The sequence below is a fragment of the Bactrocera neohumeralis genome, chromosome 2, assembly GCF_024586455.1.
Source record: "Bactrocera neohumeralis isolate Rockhampton chromosome 2, APGP_CSIRO_Bneo_wtdbg2-racon-allhic-juicebox.fasta_v2, whole genome shotgun sequence".
Lineage (NCBI taxonomy): Eukaryota > Metazoa > Arthropoda > Insecta > Diptera > Tephritidae > Bactrocera > Bactrocera neohumeralis.
Window position 1 is genome coordinate 60,024,044 of NC_065919.1, and position 20,794 is coordinate 60,044,837.

At 35.7% G+C, this 20,794-nt stretch overlaps 1 protein-coding gene across 4 annotated transcripts in view; it reads right to left on the bottom strand.

The window, feature by feature from the left end:
• LOC126751551 (cytotoxic granule associated RNA binding protein TIA1) overlaps positions 1-20,794 on the bottom strand; it is a 348,446-nt gene that overhangs the window by 305,708 nt on the left and 21,944 nt on the right. The window lies entirely within an intron of this gene.

Here is a 20,794-nt window from a genome sequence, read left to right on the forward strand (position 1 = left end):
TCCGCACAATCTTCCATAAAGTGGATGGACAATTGTTACGCGCGATGACAGATAATTTCATTTACACTCTGTTCCATAGAAGAAATTGTGTCTTGGGTGCGAAGTCAATCCACGGGTGCACGAATTACTAACACTACTTGGCGATGTTGTCGAAACGAATATAGGATTTTCAAAGTGAACCATTATTTTGGAAACTTTGTTCCAGAGTAAGTTTCGTGATAATAGCAAATCAAATTCAGCGGTAGAGCAAATAACAGTTGTCTAAAACAAGACAAGTCGGATAAAGGTATTAGCCCATCGAAAACCACACGACTAAAAAAACATCCGGCAATTTCGGGATCTGACAGCTTGAAACTTTTATTAAAATAAAATATCTAAAAGAAAAGCTTACTAATTATAGGCATTTTGACATTGATCATGGTGCGCTGAGTTGTTGCTTAGTACAAAAAGAGAGGGTCTGAATCGGAAGAAAGAATGAAAGCAGCGACAGTATTCACTACTTCTTAAAAGTGATTACGCTAATATTAAAATTATCATTGAATAGGAGTCCGAACATCCTGAATAGCAGTCATATTGGAGAACAGATTGTTTGTATGATAGCTTTGATAAAATTAGTCAAATAAATCCCTAAGTATGCTATCTCGACTTCAGAATAAGCTACAATAGTCCGATATTAGGTCATTTTAGCAAAAATATAAGAAAGATTCACGAATTCGCAGGGAAACTAACAATATTATTTGTAACAATCAAAAAAGTATAATTGCTAAAAACTGCAAATCTCAAAGTTGAAGCAAATTTGCCACAATTGCAACATGTGACGAACATGCAACACGCACGAATGGCTACACCAAAATGCCAAACAACAACTATGTAAAGGACAATTGAATAAAAATACGCAAAAGGGGGAAAAAAATGCAACTAAACTCGAAAGCTGCAACAAACGAACACACCCGCGCATAAGCACACGCATATATGTATGTACATACGTATATGTAGTGAGAGAGCGGGAGGGAGAGAGCGATGCACACACACGAGTGCGCGGCGAAATGCGAAAAGCGCTTGAATGTGAATGCCAAGTATAAATGTGGCAAGCAACTATTTCGATGCGCCCACATTTGTCGTGTTAGCGGCATTTGCTATACGGGGCGTATGAGTATTATTTTCTATGTCACTGCCAAAATGCCAAATTGAGCAATGAAATGTAAACTTTTCATTTACAGTGCAACATTTGTGGCATAAAGAAGTAAGACGCGCGCATATACACACACACACACTGCTAACCAAATGAAATTGAAGTGGAAAATAAAGAAGACAATTTACGTGCAGCTGTGTGTACGTGTGTGGATGTGTGTGTGAATATACATGAATCTGCAATGCAAGAGGTGGTGCGGAAAGTTGCAACATACAACAAAAATACACACACATATAATTGAAAGGGTGAATGCACATGAAAGGGAAGCTCTTTACTGTGTGTAGTCATGTGCTATTCTCTACTCACACCTACATATATGTACATAAACATTTCGCAACTCGATTGCATTCATTTGCAGTGCGTTCAATTGCAGCAAAACAAATCAATTGACAAACGTAGCCGATTTGCCGTCTAAAGCATTGAAATGACAATCGACTAGCAAATAAATGCGTTAATTAAATCGCTTTTGAAGTGCTACTCGGTGAGAAAAAACAAGCCTTATTATTTGTATTGTCATTTTAATGTGCACATTATTACGTTTTTATAACGTGCGTGTGTCTGTGCATGTGTGCATAATCCTTCTGGAGAGACAAATGAAATATCCTAACGAATTATAACCCATTGCCTTTGTTAAACATCATTTATATTTTATGTTGTTGCCTTAGGCGCCATTTATTTAATGCGCTCAAGAGCAAAAATACTGCTTTTGACAAGCTGTTTTTCACAGCTATGAAATTCGCATACTTTGCAGCGCTTTTTGTAGTAAAGAGAAATAGAAATAAGTAAGGAAGGACTAAGTTAGGATATAACCGAACATTTTATACTCCTGCAACTTGCCAAAAATCTAAGCCAGGGAAATACTTTAAGGCGTAAACCGTCCCCAGATGATCGGAATCGAAGTAATTATATATAAAGTTAAACATACCTAAATCGAACGTATCTTCGAGTTAGATATCCTTCGAGTTATGGAAGGAAATTTCTATGAAAATTGACTTATGTTGCCAATTCATCAGTTCGAGTTATGGTAGTTCAACTGTATATAAATATACCAGGTCGAGCAGGTCATGAGTTATGTGATTTGACCTTAAAGTAGGCAGTGCCACGCCCGTTGTCCTATTTTTTACACCGCCTCCTCTAAAGCCCTCTCGATCTATATCGGCGCTGAAATTGAATGTCGCTGCTGAATATTGATTTATCGCGCTTTAAGTAGTTTTTAACAGCACCGTTTTTTGGTGAGGGGCGGAGATATCATCCTGTTTCATCCGCTGTTGGTAATGGTTGCTATGAGAATTATCGTAACAGAATTTGGCTACAAGATATGTACATTAAACCTATTGGGGGCTGGCAATCGCTCACTTTTTCAAAATCTTCAGCCCACATATGCCCCTTGCTACAGCGGTTCCCTATGCAAAAATACAGTTCTATTTTTATACTCTCGCAACAATGTTGCTAAGGAGAGTATTATAGTTTTGTTTACATAACGGTTGTTTGTAAGACCTAAAACTAAAAGAGTCAGATATAGGGCTATATATACCAAAGTGATCAGGGTGACGAGTAGAGTCGAAATCCGGATGTCTGTCTGTCCGTCCGTCCGTCTGTCCGTCCGTCCGTGCAAGCTGTAACTTGAGTAAAAATTGAGATATCATGATGAAACTTGGTACACGTATTTCTTTGCTCCATAAGAAGGTTAAGTTCGAAGATGGGCAAAATCGGCCCACTGCCACGCCCACAAAATGGCGGAAACCGAAAACCTATAAAGTGTCATAACTAAGCCATAAATAAAGATATTAAAGTGAAATTTGGCATAAAGGATCGCATTAGGGAGGGACATATTTGGACGCAATTGTATTGGAAAAGTGGGCGTGGCCCCGCCCCCTACTAAGTTTTTTGTACATATCTCGGAAACTAATATAGCTATGTCAACCAAACTCTATAGAGTCGTTTACCTTAGGCATTTCCATACACAGGTCTAAAAATGGAAGAAATCGGATAATAACCACGCCCACCTCCCATACAAAGGTTATGTTGGAAATCACTAAAAGTGCGTTAAACGACTAACAAAAAACGTCAGAAACACTAAATTTTACGGAAGAAATTGCAGAAGGAAGCTGCACCCAGGCTTTTTAAAAATTGAAAATGGGCGTGGCCTCAGGAACTACTAAACCGATTTCAATGAAATTCGGTATATAATATTTTCTTAACACCCTGATGACATGTACGAAATATGGGTGAAATCGGTTCACAACCACGCCTTCTTCCAATATAATGCTATTTTGAATTCCATCTCATGCCTTCTCTGTATAATACGAGTATATACATTAGGAACCAATGATGATAGCGGAATAAAACTTTACAAAAATACGGTATTTGAAAAATATGTAAATGACGTATAATGAAATCTCGATTATCACTTTATCATGCGAGAGTATAAAATGTTCGGTGACACCCGAACTTAGCCCTTCCTTACTTGTTATTTATGGCTTAGTTATGACACTTTATAGGTTTTCGGTTTCCGCCATTTTTTGGGCGTGGCGGTGGGCCGATTTTTCCCATCTTCGAACTTAGCCTTCTTATGGAGCCAAGGAATACGTGTACCAAGTTTCATCATGACATCTCAATTTTTACTCAAGTTACAGCTTGCACGGACGGACGGACGGACGGACAGACAGACAGACATCCGGATTTCAACTCTACTCATCACCCTGATCACTTTGGTATATATAGCCCTATATCTGACTCTTTTAGTTTTAGGACTTACAAACAACCGTAATGTGAACTAAACTGTAACACTCTCCTTAGCAACATTGTTGCGAGAGTATAATAAAAGAAAGTGTGTTAGTTACTAAGCTTATAACTGGAGAACGCCTGGACCGATTTCGGTGATTACCACCAATTCGGACAGGTCTCCGACCAAACAAGGAGAAGACTTAAGAAAATTCTGGAAAATTTTCCGAAAAAAAAAATATGAAGAAAATAAATTTTCAAATACGATTTTAAAAAAGAAATAAAAACGAACATGATTTTAAATGCTGGCGCATAACTCAAAAACGCCTGTACCAATTTTGCCAATTCTTTTTTTTAAAATGTTCGCTGAGGCTCAAGGATGGTTTTTATGGCGAAAAAAAATCGAATAATTGCCGGAAAACTCCTAAAAAGAGCCCTTTTCTTTTTCCCATACAAACGAATGAATGCTGTTAGTAACGCTAATGCTCGAGAACAGCTGAACCAATCTTGATGAAATTTTCAGAGGTTGTTCGCTGTGGATCGAGGAAAGTTTAGAAATGGACAATTCCGAAAAAAAACCGTATCAACTTTTTTTCGTGAGAACAGCTGAAAAGTCGGAAAAAGTTGGACAATTCCAAAAAAATAACTTTTTTTTCATTGGACAATTCCAAAAAAAAATTTTTTTTTCAATTTTTTTGTTTTGGTCTTTAATTATTTGGTTCGTTCAAATTTGTCGTTTGCTTTCTTTATTCCGATTATTCAAAAAAAAAATATTGAAATTTATTCCGTGAAAACGTTATGTGTGTTTCACACAAAGTGCTCAATTACAGATTGAAATTTGTTACGATGCCACCAAGAGGTCGCGTTCGTTTTGGCATCTACATAAGTATGTATATTGACAGCCCATGGCATATGACCGAGTATTCCCAGGATGCGATGACATACGATTGAAATTATGGATCGCGGGCAATCAGCAAGCGATCGTCACGATGTCAGAGGACAACTTTTCAAACAACAGTTGCGATGTTTTGTAAACTTTATCTTGAAGCAACGTATATGTGGTGCTGTTAGATGCTGGATGTACTCTGTTGAGTGGCAAAAGAGAGGTTTGCCGCACGCACATATTCTTCTTTGGATGGTGGATGGTGGATGGTGGTTACACCAAATCAAATTGATGAAATCATTTCTGCGGAAATTCCTGATCCAGAGATAGAAGCAGAATTATACGAAACCAATATGGTTCATGTACCTTACGGACATCACAATACCACTTCGGTTTGTATGTCTGACAATAAATGTACGAAACACTATCCAGGTGCTTTTCTTTCGGAAACACAAACTAGAAATGATGGATATCCAATGTATCAGCGTCGCTCACCAGATGACAATGGCAGAACATTTAGCATTCAATTTAGAGGCGTGAATATCGAAGTTAACAACACATAGAAGTCGACAACATATGGATCGTACCATATTCGCCACTGTTGTCTAATTCACATTCAAAAGTCATGTCAATGTTGCGTATTGCAGTTTGGTGTAATCGATAAAATACGTTTGTAAATACGTCACCAAAGGAAGCAACATGGCGGTTACTGATCTTGAACGATACGGTCGATACGTGAACTCCAATAAAGCGCTTTGTATGATATTTACTTTTGCGATTCATGAACGTTTTCCGAATGTTGTGCGTCTCGCAGTTAATTTGGAGAATGACCAAATAGTCTTTTTCAACACAGAGAATACAGTACAGACAGAGAAAACACCCCCAGCAACAAAATTAACATTTACGAGTTTTTTCTCAACTTTCGTCAGTGAACCGTTTGCGAGAACTTGCTCTATTTGGAAATATCTTGATATTATACATACAATTACAATTACAATTGCTGGAACATGATAATCACTGGAATGAAGTTCGCACACTTTTCGCAATGGGCAGCCATCAAATTAGCGTCAATTATGGAATACGAACAAAAATGACATTGCCGAAGACATTTTACATCGTATTCGCTAAGAATTGGAAATGGGTAAATTCCGGTTGATACTTCCGGTGGTTTGATATCAATTCCATCTTCCCTTTACCAAATCACCAAAGATGAACTCATCACGAATATTCGGACATTGGACAAATTATCGTAACTACAATTCCTTAAGTGCACGCGCAATGTTAGCTGCCAAAAATACCGATGTTGTTGACTTAAACTGGAAGATTCAAAGTCAAATTCCGGGAGACTTGCGCTCATACATATTGATCGATCGTGGAATTTCTAAATTCTTTGAATAGGCTTGGTATGCCACCGCAACATTTGCGTCTCAAAGTTGGATCTGTCGTTATTATGTTCCACAATCTTCAGGCGCCGAAACTGTGTAATGGAACCTGACTGATTGTGACGCAGCTATCGAATACAAAGGGGCAGAATGCTTGATTCTACGAATTCCTCTGAGTTCTAACGATTTGCCATTTCAGTTCAAACGTATTCAGTTTCCAGTGAAAACTGCATTTGAGATACAAGGATAGTCGCATAGTGTATGGTATACACTTGGAAATGGTATGTTTTTCACTCGGCCAAATATACATACGTGACCTGCTCACTAGTTGGAAAACCATCTTTTCTATGCACCGGAACAGAAACCAAAAAATGTTGTTTATCAAGCTGCGATACATTGAAAAAAGTGAAATGATAAATTCAACTTTTTCATTTCTAAACACATAATTTCACGCAGGACAACGACTGCGGGGTCAGCTAGTTTATATATAAACTTTGTGCCGTCTCTGATATTTTCTTCCAGTTGTAATAAATTTCGTGGAAAACTTAATATGCCCTATTCAGGGTATGTTTTTTTACTGTTATGACATAAATCACATCGGAGATTTTCTACCTTGCGTTCAAGCAATTAAATGATTTTCTGAAAAAAGAACTACAAGACAAAAAAATTTATCAATTTCTAATGCATAAATATATGATATGGTCTAATATATTTAGTGATTGCTCGACTCAGGGACTCTTAGGTTTCGGAAAAACAGTTCCTTTTGCATATGTCGAAAATGGCGCTATTTGGACCCCAAATACATTTTTTGTAAATAGTACGATTGTGACGGACGCTCAAAAATCTTTTTGTATGGCATATGGCGGCTAAGGAAAGCTTTCATTCCATTTTTGGCATACAAGTATATTGTTATCATTAAAGAAAATGTTAAGATAAAATTAGATACTAATTTGGCAGGTATCGTTTTCATCTAAAAAAGGCAGTGCCACGCCCATTGTCCAATTATAGCATTGAATTTCATAAAGCTGTCCGTGGAAAGCATTAATGTCTCTGGAGTGTTTGGTTTTTGATTTATAGCGCTTTTGGTAGTTTTTAACCGTGCCTTTAGTAGGGAGGGTGAGCGGGGTTATGATCCGATTTCCTTAATACGCTAAACATTAAATGTGTACGCCACTTACAACTGTAACGTTACTTCTTCTTATTTTGGGTTTTGAACAGAGAAACAGCTCAAGACCAAAAATATGCATTCATGCGAATTCGAAATTGTTCTGAATGCAGGGATGTTACGACATACATAGTATGTATATCCATATAGGCATATGGGCAGAAATGCAGGTATCAGTAACAGTGTAAACAATAAACAGTGTGTGGAAATTTTCAAAAATTCATCAACCAAAACACAGAAGAATGCGCGTTTAACGCTCTACGCCAGCAAAATTCTCGTCAAAATAACGAAATAAAGGCATGTTCACACACACATGCACTTTTTTTGTCCCTATGTGTATACATCCCTCCATGCTTCACCCGACAGTTGCAAGACAAATTGACTAACACAAAGCAATAGCAGCAACAATAACAAAAAGTTGTCATCGTGTGTAACGCTGCAAAGTGTTTACAACAAATTTAAGCTTTTCGTTTGCACTTGGCGCAACTTAGAGCTAAACTTCACGCTATCTCAGCCGCCACTATCACAGCATATTAGCGACGCCATTACATACACACACACACAGACAGCCTACATGCAAATAAGACGTTGCGATAACTTATGTGAAGCGCACTGAGTGAGCGCAGAAAGCGTTCGTAATCCGAAGAGTTTTGAAAAATCAATGTTAAATACATATTTAACCATTATGTTATTATTAGAGGATGGAGTTAGCGGTGCTGAGGCTCTGAAGTGTGCTCATAATGCGGCATCTGTTGCGTGGCATTCGCTTTGGCTGTGTGTGATGCAACGTTGCCGTCGGAAATTGCCTGTGATGCCTTGGTTAAAATAAGCAACTTAGTTGGTTGTTGCGCTTTTATCAACATTTTGCGGTCGTTCTCTCCGTTTTTTTCTTATTTTCAGGTAGCTTTTTTAATAGTAGTAAATATGTGCTAGTATGTTTAAGTATAAGAGTTGTTTTGTATGAGGCAGCATTTTATGATATGCTGAGCGCTTCCTTTGGAATGTTTTTAAATTATTTTCTAAAACCGGCATTCGTAAGCTAAGGTTTTCTTAGACGAAATCATCAATAGTCTCCCTTACTGATGATGGGTTAACGATATTGCCACATACGAAACAAGCTCTGAAGTATTGATACCAACAAGAGAATCCTTACTTGGCAAGTTTTACTGATGACAAATAAAAAAACACAGCAATTTGACAACAGCAACGTTTCCAGTTACAGTGTAACTCTATAGGCATAAAACTCGTGTAAGTAATCAGGAAAGCTGCAATCCTGAGTTTGTTTTGTTGCCTCGAAGTTCGAGCCTGAGCGTTGCAGAGGTCTCCATCTGTGCTTTGCTCAGAATTGCAGAGAACCTGTTGTTGGCTGTCATCCTGTATACATATATAACAAGCTTTCTTTATAAAGCATTAGTTCTTAATCTACTTGGATGTCCCGAAAGTTGGGGAATATTAAATTCTCTCAGTTTGTAAATATCTACAACTCTAAGCAATAGTAATAGCTTTGGTTTTCTTACTTTAATAGTCCCTTCTTATGTCTTGTCTGTTTTAAAGAAAGTTGAAATTTAGGGCCCAATTTGTGACAGCTACGGGCTCAACCCGAAGCTTTGAAATACTGTTAGTAGACAGTAAAAAGAACTGAGTTTCAGGAACGATGTTAAAAAAACATTTAAAAATATATTAAAATTTAATGCTATCCTTAAAATAATGCTATCAATGTACTTCAGCGGTTTGATTATCCGGTTTTTTTCATGAAGGGTGTTTTCAAAGGTAGGTCGTTTTCTAGATGGATTTCAAAGGCAGCTGAAATTCTAGTTTTTATGCAAACTTATGTGACCAAACTGATTTAGCTCTTGACCAAAATCCCCTCAAAAGTAAAGATATTTTCAAATACGTTTTATTTTAAACAAATATCCCCATAAAAAACAACCCTTTATTATATCTCCCACGGTAATCTCTGTAACTTTTCCACTTTGAGTACCGTTATCTCATATTGAAGCGCTGAATATATATATTTTACGCTTTGCATATATGTGTGTGTTAGTTTATAGATTTAAGCATCGAGCTTTAATAACACCAAACCACCTGCCTGCATCCATTGATTCGCCACCATGCACAGCAACCTGTACAATTTCATTCACAAGTAAACATGCATACCTCTATATACTCGTATAGAAATGTGTCTATGTTGTTGCATATACCCAGATTTTTTATGTGCCATTGCAGCTTGGATGTTCCGGTATTTATGTACGCAACAATTTGTATGCCGCACTCAATGGGTTCTGTACACACACACACACACACCTGAATGTATGGGTGTCTGCATGTAAACAAAAGTAAAGGTATGCGTCTGGATATTTGTCTGTCGGTTTTGCTTACGCAAAAGTGATGCTTCAGCGTGCATCCACCGCATTTCCACTGTGAGCCATGCCATTATACACACATAAATCTATATAAAGCAATGTGTGCATTAGTATGTCGAAGTAGAATCTCAGATGAATATGCATGTACGGGTGAATATGTAGGTAAATCTAGAGTTACCCAGTAGATAAACTATCTACTGCATTACTAGTAACACTCATTGGATTTTGGGTTCGAATCCCCACTATTTTTGAAAAGTCATATTTTGGATTTTTTCTTCGCGCGGAAAACAGATCCTCTAGACATTAAGTGAATTTTTGAAATTTCATCATCTCCTTAGAAGAATCTTCAACACTTCTACAACCGGTAAGATCAAGAGAACTGGTCCAAACATCTAGCAGAACTTTACTAATAATATTTATAATTACAGTTTGAAGCTCCTCATCCTGCTTGGCTGTGACTTAAATCTATTTCGTGGTAAAAATTAAAGTTTTCAAGTAAGTAGTCTTGAGTTTAAAACTTTCTAATCTTTAAATTTTTGCATCATGATAGTAATTTCGTATAGTGAAGTTTTGAAGTTAACATCAGACCATACCACTAAATAGTTCGGATTCCTCAATATTATAATAGTATCACTAAACTGACCCATGATGTTGTTCTTTATATCCTCATGTACTTGATAGTCACCTTGAAAATTGGGTTTGCCATCCAGAAGGAAGTGAGGGTGTATTGTACCTGTAAGCAATCAGCATTGCGAGCTGAGTCCCATTTGGCATGTCCGTTAAGGAGACACTGTTTGTATATATGCGAAATGGTTCCACAGTTTTCGAGATATGGACTTTTTCAACAAATGCTTTTTTCTCTCACAGAAGCGGTTGATGTTGAAATCGTCGATATCGGAGTTCCAAATGCTATCTTTCATACAAATTGGTCAGTCAAACTCAAGTTCATGGATGAAAAACTCTTCTAATCGAAACTATTGCTTATAAAATTAAAAATTTTATTAAAAACTTTTTTATTCGACAAGAAAAACTATTGTCATGAAAAATTTTGCATATTATTGAGATCGGACCACTATAGTATATAACTGCCATACAAACTGACCGAACAAAATCAACATAATAATTTTTTTCCTTGCTAAGTAACCCTAATTCGAATGAAAGTTTTCGTTTATTAAAAAGCATGGAAAGAGTTGGGAAAACATTTTCCGTTAGAAACAAACAGTTGGCTTGGGAGCTGACAGCGCCATCTATCGTCAATATAAACATTTTCGCCTATAAGTTGACTATTTGCACCCTCTCATCTCAACTTGCTTAGTACTAGTATACTCGCATACAGTGCTCGGTGCGGTTGCACATATTTGTGTATGCCTATGCAACGAGTTGGCAGAGATCGTTGCACACAGCTTAAACTGCCAGCCACTTGTCTATGAAACGCTTTCTCTTTCACCCACTGCCACAACGCTGCATATTCGTTGTTTGTATATGTCTGTCGGGAATGGATTGCCAGCGAACTTTTAACGATGGCAACGCATCCTTGAAATATCCTTGTTTGTATTTGTATTGAAAATTGCACTCAAGGCAAGCATGAAGCACAGTAACGATAGAAACACCCACAAAGCAGAAGCAGCAAAAACAAAAAAAGATCTGAACGTAGAGAGCACGACGAACAGTAAAACAATTTCAGCAACTGATTTGATGATGAAACACAGGCAAGTTGCACGACATTTAGACATTCGGTTCTGTTGGTTTGCCCATTCAACGCGCTGGCTGACACGCCGGCAATTCGAAATTTCAACGCCTGCTAACTTTGCCGCAGACAAGCACACAGACAACGTGTTTACCTACCCGCCCAGCACACCCGCCGCACACCACAATATCCATAAGCCACATTTTTTTTTGCGTTGCCTGTGTCTATGTCTAGATTTCAATTCTGAAACCATTTAGCTATGTGCAACATGGCTCTAAATCTATTTAAAACGCAATGAAATTGACGTTGCATTGATCGTGTTGCAGCATCGTGGTGGCAACGCCGGCTCGTGTTTATCCGTATTGTAGTAGAAAATTGCCAACAGTTAATCGTGGCTTTTTTTGTGCCTTCTGCGCCTAAAGCTATTGAATGTTTGTTGTTGTTGTGTTGCTAGAGAAAATAAAATTCGTTATAATGGCTTTGGAAAGCCTAACACTTGTTCACAACTTAAATAACAAATTAAATTTTGAAAGTTTATTACGCAATACTCGTTGCAGGCTAAGACATTCTCCGCACAGTCATTGTTTTGTGTATTATTTGTGGTAACTTCAATATGCCTGTGTATCTGCGCTTTTGCGGTTTACCGGCTGAAGTGGCGGTTAGATTTGCCTTGTACAAGTGTATGCATTTGGTGGTTATGCCGTTAGTGTTGCACACACTAATTTGCCGCTATTCATCAGAGTTTGGCACCACGGCGGTCGCGCAACTTCTTGGAAAGCAAATTGACAGCATTCAAGCACATCGGCGACCCATTGACGTTTATTTGGTGACCTTCTGGTGAAACATCCAATTATGCGTTATGTCATGTTATTATTTGTTATTTATTGCAGGACTTTATTTAAAATATTTACTAAGCCTTCTAATTTGTGTTGTCATGTGTTGTCTCTCTGTGTTTTCGAGCTCCGCGTATTGAAAGAAAGCCCCTACCCTCATTTATTCATAGGAAGCATATGCAATTCTGATACATATTTCGAGTTTATTGATTTCCGTGATGCACATATATAAGTGCAATGATAAAAATTTTCTTTTTAAGTGTATACAGTAGGCTTTTTAATAAAATAATAGGGGTTAGTCTATAGTGATTTTCAAAAATTCAATGAAAAAATATGTTCCATTGTGTCATCAGCCATTTACCTATATTTTCTTGGTACTTGAAGTTAGAATAGTCTGTAGAGATATCGTTAAAGACATGCCTCGTTCTGGACAACCTTCGACCTTTTTAACTGATAAAAATATTAAAAATGTGAAGGATAAGGTGTTTGACAATCGTCAGGCAAGTGTTTGAGAGATGGCAAGAGAGCTCGGCATCTCTCGCAAGTCCCTTCGATTGAGTTTGGTGTATATTTTGGGTATGAAATTCGATCTTGCTCGACTCGTCCCGATAAAGTTCAATTGTTTTAAAAAAGAGTACCGTAAACAGGCCTCTTTAGATATGCTTCATCGTGCGATTAGAATGAATTTAGAGCCAAAAACACAATAAATACCATCGATCAACCACCATATTCACCAGATTTGGCTCCGTGTGATTTTTTTTGTTCCCGAAACTGAAATAGCCATCTCATAGTGCATATGAAAAGTTTTTCAAGGACTAGCAAAATCGTTGACATAAGAGTATTACGTCTGGTGGGGATTAGTTTGAAGTCAACAAAATAAGTATTGATGAGTAATTAAATAGTCTGATTTTTGTTAGGATTTTCGGGTATTTTTCAATATATACATATATATATATTTATAATATCAGTTAAGTTTTGAGAAATTAGGATGCATCGAAGTAAACAAAGACAAATTTCGAATGCATATATGTATTATATCTTTGCTAAATGTCTTTTATGAGTTAATTCTTTATAATTTTCTAGTTATAAATTACTTTCAAAGATCAGCAACAATTTTTAATATTGGAACTTAGTGAACAGCACTCTTTGTGTCCCTATAATTATCAAAATTAACAGAAAACGCAATCAAATGATTGCGAATATACAATTCTAATGTATTCTAATATTTCAGCATATTGTGGACAATTTCTTCATAGTTTGGTGTTTTGCGGTTAACTAGGAAAACTTCGACTATCAACACTAAACCTTTCCAAGATACACTTTCCGGAACAGTCTTAACTTTGAAAAAATCTGTATCTTTCATAAAGCCGTATTTGAGGACCAACAAAGAGTCCACCTTTCAGCTTTTCCACACCTAAATCAGAGGTACTTTACAAATGTCACTAAAAATATTTATTCACGCCCAATGTTGTGACAAAAATTTTATAATTTCTAATATGATCACGTGTTAAAACATAGAGTTTATTCTGAGAACATTTTGAAGGTCTCTAACCCTCTTATTCACAATAATTGGTAGACTGTACTAATACAATAATATACTAATATCTGGGAATTCGACGACATCATTATTTCTAAGTAGTGCATTCAAATTACTTTTGAAAGGAAAGGGAAATTTAAATTTACTAAAGAAGGTCATTTTGTTTATCATAATTCTCGATATCTCCACGTTTGAGTTTCAGTAAACCCTTAAAATATTCGACTTAATTTTTTGCATTATTATCTTTATTAACTATAAAAAAAATACTTTCTACATATGTATATGTGTAATACGTAATTTATGTGACTGAAGTACTTTCGCGAAGTACTCCTTTCTGCGTAAGGAGACTGGAAGTAATGTTAACATAATGTTTATATGCGGGAAGCAGGCTCGCAGAATCCTATTAATGACTGGGAAACAAAATTTTTATTTCTCACAAGCCAATATTAATCAAAATATTAAATATGCGATTATTTGAAAAACTGCTGTGAAATTTTTCATTAACCGAGTAAAGCGCCATAAGTGGCATGTCATTAAAAAAAAACTGCGTGATTTTAAAAAGGTATTTTTGCGGTTTGTTATCATTTTTTCGCCTTACATTATTTTACATTCAAGTGTCAACTGAAAATTTTTTTGGGTGGCTTTATTCCGCGTTTCTATGAGTTTTGTTCAAGGGTATCAGGTAGATAGGCGGAAGAAAATTTTCTTGAATTACAAATATATGTATTTCCTCAATTATACATGTTTTTGTATATTTTTTTATAAAAAATAAAGTTTTCTTTTAGGAAACTCATAATTTGGTTAAATCTACTTACTATGAAAAGTGCCGAGGCCATTATATGGCTGATTATGCATTGTATTTTAATGTCTATTTAATCAAAAAATTAAATTTTCTACAAATTAATGCATGCGTACAACTACACATTTTACGTTAATATCCAAATTGTCAACGAAATCGACAATTACACTTCACTTTTATTACTTCACAGTGCTAGGATATAAGCCAATCAGCCCTAAGACTGAAAAGTACGCTTATCACAAATACATTTTTTTGATTTCATCTCTCTGTGCACTCACAACAACATTTTGTACTTCTTGGTCAACAATTCCGTCGCAATTCCCATCAGTTGCCAGTCTACATCCATCTACGTCTTGCCAACTTGACAAGTGGTTGCCCAGCTTTTGCAGCAACTTCTATTCCAATTACCATCGCTGCAGCCACATACTGTCAACCGCTGCGGACTGCTACTCCACCAGCTTCACCTACATACATACATAGACTTGGCGCTTAGTCGACTATAGGCAAACTACGGGCCGCTGCTCGCAAGAAATGCTTTAATATTAGAAAGTAGTAGGAAGCAATTATTTCTTCACTTTATTTTCTTTTCAACACTATTTTCTATTTCTCATAAATGTGCGCTCTGCTGCTTTGCGTGCTCAACGGCCGGCAAACCAAGTTCCTCACTCACCCACATCAGAAGTGTGGAATTTTTCACTCTGGCTAATAATTAAATTTTGCGTAAAAGTTGTAAAATTCACGACTTTCTCTGCAACAAAATCAGTTGTTGTTGTTGTAATTTAAGCTAACTGTTTTATATACAGTATTTGGCGTAGTTCATCGACTCAACTCCGGCAGCTTGGCGGTTTTCCCTTATATTTCTGTTGTTGTTTATTGTTGTTTGCTGGCGCTTGCTCCACTTCTGGTTCTGATCATTTTTTCCAGCTTCTTGCGTCTATTTCACTTATTTGCATTCTGTGGCAAGCCACATCTCTGCGGTTGTTATTGTTACTTTTAATGTTTATTTATAATATTTTTGTGTTGTTGTTTTTAGTTGTCTGTGTAGGCTGCAGCTTAAAGTGTTATTACTTTTAATACTTTCATTGAGCTAACGAGGCTTCCTCACCCAACCAGCCTCAATTAGTTTGCTCGCCATTTGTGCTTCAAACAAACTGCGAAGATTGTTTTCTTATTAAGGCTTTGTTTGGCATAAAGTGTTTAACGATAATTTCATTTGCATTTCAGTGCAAAATTTGCGTATTCAAAAGTTTTGGTTAGTTTAAATGAATTATATTTATTTTAGTTGTGATTTTATGAAAATAAATACAAGTTTAGTCTTTAAGCTTGAAACTAAGCGTGAAACTTCGAAAATCTTTTTGGTGTTTAATTCAATTAATATAAAAGAAGTAAGGAAGTGCGAAGTTCGAGTATGACCAAACATTTCATACTCTTGCAACTTGCAAGAATTAAAGCCAAGAGAGTACCTTCAGGTATATAAGACCTGTTAGTTGTATGTGGTCTAGGGAGAGTTTTCACCCAATTTTATACATTATAAGCAGAAATATGTAACATTATAAGAAAAACGCGCTCTTTAGATTTTATTAAGATAACTCACATACTGGCCGATATATGTATATATACAGTATAAAGTCACCAGGAAGTTCAAAAATCTTTATATTAGGTATATAAGGGCTACAGAGTGTATTGTCTCCATTCAATGTATTTGTAGCACACATGCATACTATCATCAGTAAAGGATTCTCTTTGAATTTAAGTTATAAATCTGACACATTAACCAATATATTCGATAAAAAGTCAACTATTGGTACTGAGGTCTAAATACTCAAAACCTACCGTCTTGAACAGTTTATGTAAGATTTGGCCAATTTTTGGTCCTAAGGTCGTATACTCCAAAGAAATTATTCGTGTAAGGTTTTATAACATCATATTAATTTTCCACTTGATTTGTACACTCGAAAGTAAAGAATCAGATGAAATTTAAAATTGTGTTTTATAGGAAGTAGGCCTACTTCTCCGTACTTACATATTTCTGACTTGTCTCCAAAATACCTTAACAAAAAAAAATTACATCGTCTGGTTTACGGATGTTCTTCTAGCTTAATAAACTATATAAATCGAAATAAAATTCAGAATCCCACGATATTATGTCAGGTGGATATAATTTAAAAAGAAATAATTAAAAATATTTTCGGCGAAAAATTACATTATATTTTTTCTTGTGATTTGTTGAGGTAATTTATCGAGCTACACTAACTTACCGGTCCTCTGATGAAAGGTAATTATTTTAAATTATTATCTAATTACAACAAAAAACAACTGAGATGTAGACGTTTAGGTTAAAATAAATACAAGGCGAGTTTAAGTCTCATTATATATGAACATTTCAAATTTGTGAGAAAAGTGAGAAACTGATTTCTTAAATTTTCAGTACCAACTCATACATAGATATGCTTTGTTAAAAGAAACGTTGCTCTAAATGGGATCAAGTTAATATTTCATGTCGATGATAACTACTAAATTTTGTCTTTATTTTGGCCTGGTATTTTCTAAATGGTAATGATAACAATCCCTGAAAAGGTGGCGGCATTAAAAATGGTCTTGTATGAGAATATTTGCTAGCTGCAAATAGGCCGTGGATGTGCTATTCACCGAATTTAGTTAAACTCAGTGAAATTATTTGTAATATGCGAAACATATAATAATAACGAAATCTTCTCTTCATCTTCATCTTTTACTTTATGACATAGTATTTACATTAAACTTATTAAAGGATGTGCTCTAAGCTAAATCGTCATCACGCTTTTCTTAATTTTTTTTGTAAAATGTGAGTTTTTTAAAGATAACAGCACTGTATTAAGGTTTGCGTAAAATAGTTTAATATCGGGTGATTTTTTAAGAGCTTGATAACTTTTTTAAAAAAAAAAACGCATAAAATTTGCAAAATCTCATCGGTTCTTTATTTGAAACGTTAGATTGGTTCATGACATTTACTTTTTGAAGATAATTTCATTTAAATGTTGATCGCGGCTGCGTCTTAGGTGGTCCATTCGGAAAGTCCAATTTTGGGCAACTTTTTCGAGCATTTCGGCCGGAATAGCCCGAATTTCTTCGGAAATGTTGTCTTCCAAAGCTGGAATAGTTGCTGGCTTATTTCTGTAGACTTTAGACTTGACGTAGCCCCACAAAAAATAGTCTAAAGGCGTCAAATCGCATGATCTTGGTGGCCAACTTACGGGTCCATTTCTTGAGATGAATTGTTCTTCGAAGTTTTCCCTCAAAATGGCCATAGAATCGCGAGCTGTGTGGCATGTAGCGCCATCTTGTTGAAACCACATGTCAACCAAGTTCAGTTCTTCCATTTTTGGCAACAAAAAGTTTGTTAGCATCGAACGATAGCGATCGCCATTCACCGTAACGTTGCGTCCAACAGCATCTTTGAAAAAATACAAAAAGTACAAACCACACCAAACAGTGCATTTTTCGGGATGCATGGGCAGTTCTTGAACGGCTTCTGGTTGCTCTTCACCCCAAATGCGGCAATTTTGCTTATTTACGTAGCCATTCAACCAGAAACGAGCCTCATCGCTGAACAAAATTTGTCGATAAAAAAGCGGATTTTCTGCCAACTTTTCTAGGGCCCATTCACTGAAAATTTCTTGATTGGACTTTCCGAATGGACCAGCCGCGGTCAACATTTAAATGAAATTATCTTCAAAAAGTAAATGTCATGAACCAATCTAACGTATTTACAAATAAAGAAGTGCCGATAAATCGATCACGCTTTTCAAATTTTTTTTTTAAAATGCGTTTTTTTAAAGAAAAGCACTGTATCAAGGTTTAAAAAATCACCCGATACATACGACGCATTATACAATAATGTTGAAAAGGAATACATGTATTAATTTCAACAAGGCTTTTTCTTCCACGGATATACATATTTATCCTTTATGGACAGACGAACAAATAGACATCTGGAAATGAGTTTTTCTCCCCATCATCTCCATTTATCTCGGTTATTAAAAATTATTTTATTCTTTGTACCATATTCTGTAAGATATACATATGTGATATTTTTCTGCCCACAATGTGCAAAATTTTTTTTAAAATTTAAACAGAAAGGCAAGCAAAAACGTTAACTTCGGCTGCACCAAAGCTGATATACCCTTCACAGGTGCATTTCTTTTAGTAACTATGTGTTCAGTTTATATGGAAGCTATATGCTATAGTAATCCGATCTGAACAATTTTTTCGGAGATTATATTATTACCTTAAGCAGTAATCCATGTCAAATTTCGTGAAAATACCACGTCAAATGCAAAAGTTTTCCATACAAGCCCTTGATTCCGATCGTTCGGTTTTTATGGTAGCTATATGCTATAGTTAACCGATCTGAGTAATTTCTTCGGAGATTACATTGTGGCCTTAGAAAATAATCTATACCAAATTTCGTGAATATATCTTGTCAAATTCAAAAGTATTATATACAAGAACTTTTTTCCGATCGTTCAGTTTGTATGGCAGCTATATGTTATAGTGGTCCGATATCGGCAGTTCCAACAAATGAGCAGCTTCTTGAAGAGAAAATAACGTTTGCAAAATGTCAAAACGATGTCTTAAAAACGGAGGGACTAGTTCGTATATATACAGACGGACGGACAGACAGACAGACGGACAGACGGACATGGCTAAATCGACTCAGCTCAACATACTGATCATTTATATATATACTTTATAGGGTCTCCGACGCTGCCTTCTAGGTGTTACAAACTTCGTGACAAACTTAATATACCCGGTTCTGGGTATAACAATACTAGCATTTCCAAATTGTAGATGATAAGAGAATTTTGAATTCTCTGAGACATTATGCTGTAATCTATCTACATATATCTGTTAAATATTCAAAGTTATCTTTAAATGAGATTATAAATGAACAAATCTAATTTAATTATTTGTTGAAAAACTAGATGACGGAGCTTGAAAGGCTCCACAAAATCGGCGTTGGTGTGACCTCACTGTCTGCATATGTTTAGGTTTAATTAATATATTATTAGGCCAATAATATTATAAACGAAGAGCTAAACAATTTTTTAACTGTTAGGGTTTCATATAGTCTTATAAAGTTATAAGTTATGACCTACCGAAAACATAGCTTTGAGAATTGTGTTTGCTTAAACCGAATTTGTATGTAATCCAACAACAATTTGTTTAAAGAAATGTAAAATTTAACGTGTACGCAAATGGCTCTCCTATGATACTTAACGGCAAGATTATTATGTTAATCACAATATCCCACAGAACTCTCAGCACATTAGTCGTGTTTTTTTTTCAAAACGGTGTTTTCAGAGCCGGTGAGGAAAATTTCTCCACAACGGTTAAAACGCAATCGTACAAGTTCTTCGATCAATACGTGCAATCGTAATAATTATTAAAAATCTTCCTCACCAAAAGATACCTTTTTTGGAGTTTCTCCTGGAGATCGAGTGTGGGATCAAGGTTATTCAAATTTTTTCAAAATAAATCACGAAATATGGAAATACATTTAATTTTGTTTTTACACATTATTTGTAATACTATACATATAAATACATATATAGTTATTTAATAAATTAAATGTCTCTTTAAAAAAATCACAAAAACGCTATTTTTATTACTTTCCGATGAATGTAATAAATAGTAATAAATTAAAAAAGAGCTTATTTTATAAGCAGTTGAAACACATAGCTTAATAAATGGAACTTCCTTATTTTAAAAGAGGGGGACTAGAGGAGATTCGCAACACAAAAACATTAAATCGTATCCCCATTTTTATATACTCCCAAAATGTACAATACGTGAAATAAAAACAAAATCACAATACTCCACAAAATCAAAAATAATACAAATAGTACTAAATACCTAATTTAAATATATTGGTTTCTGCTTTAAAAATTTGTTAAAAACAAAAAGTAAAAAAGTGAAATTGGGCACCGCTCTCTTTTTGCTGAAGTGCCATGTCTCGGGACCCAACCAACCATTTCGATAAAATTTAGAACAAGGCATTCTTCTTTAACTCTTATCACACTGTGAAAACGTACAACAACCACTCCTACTTCCCATATAGCACAATTATAAATTCCACTTCATTCATTCAGTTTCCAGCACACAAATCAAGAAGTAATTAATGAAACGAGATAAAACTAAGCACGAATCATGGTGTCTTTAGTGTGTGCCATCTTATGACCAAAATTGC